Here is a 1,180-nt window from a genome sequence, read left to right on the forward strand (position 1 = left end):
TCTACTGCGTGTTTCTTTTTGCACACTTGTTGCATATACACACACTTGGTACTTAGCGATAGGGTGGTGACCCGTGATGTCATCATCTGGACATCTCGATTTTTCCGTATCCGTACGTGGGATTTGGGGGCAGCACAGTAATGCCCAAGTTATTTTTTAGATTTAAAACCTAACAACAATATCTATAGTAGCAATCAATGTTTGCACCATAACAACATGATTGGAAAAACATAAAATCGAAATCATAATAATAGCATGTTTATCATCAATTAACGACATTAGAAAACTAAACTCAAAACATATATACAGCAGCTAATAGTAATAAATGTAACCAAAATCATTTCATAAAGAGCAATTATAATCGAAAACAATAGCTAGTAATAAAATAGAGTAATGTATCCACCACACTCTCATCTTACTAAATAAGATATGGCACATTCATCGCTATTAGATAATAAAAAAAATACAATAAATGATAATTTAATGGTGATAAATATGTCACATCTTACTTAATAAAATGAAAGTAGAATGGTAGTATGGTGTATAGAGTTTTTCAATTAAATAACTTTAGATAAAAAGGAATTAGCTTATCTAAATAGAAGTATACTATTGATCTATATCATGTGCACAGAGTCAAAAGTGTTCTTAGAGACAGAAGATTTATTGAGACCAAAAACTAGTCATATAATCATTAACATTAAGCTTGCTTTTTAAGGAAAAAGTAATAATACATATTGTCGTTGAATGTGTAAATACCGTGCAGTCAATTTGAAAATGAGTGGGTCTAATATTAAAAATTAATTTCTTATCATGTGGGTCTCATATTTATTCATTTTTTTTAAATAATTGCACGGCGTTTATGCACTAACGACTGCAACTAACATTTTTTTTAAGTAAATGTGTTTGAAAATTGATAGGTATCTTATCTCTAGACTGAAATGGCTTTTCAATCTTTAGTCATATAAGTTTTTGTTATGGTACATATTTTAATATGCTTTATATAATTATTATAGAATATAATTTGTTATGGTTTTGGTCTTGGAATTTTAAAATATCAAAAACTTGAAAAAGAGTTATCCTCTTATAAAGAAAATGTAGGCTTAGTTTGGATACAAAACGGTATTATCCTATCTCATCATTACAACTTTTATAAATTCTCACACAAAATATAACAAACAAT

Source organism: Carya illinoinensis, chromosome 12, assembly GCF_018687715.1.
Source record: "Carya illinoinensis cultivar Pawnee chromosome 12, C.illinoinensisPawnee_v1, whole genome shotgun sequence".
NCBI lineage: Eukaryota > Viridiplantae > Streptophyta > Magnoliopsida > Fagales > Juglandaceae > Carya > Carya illinoinensis.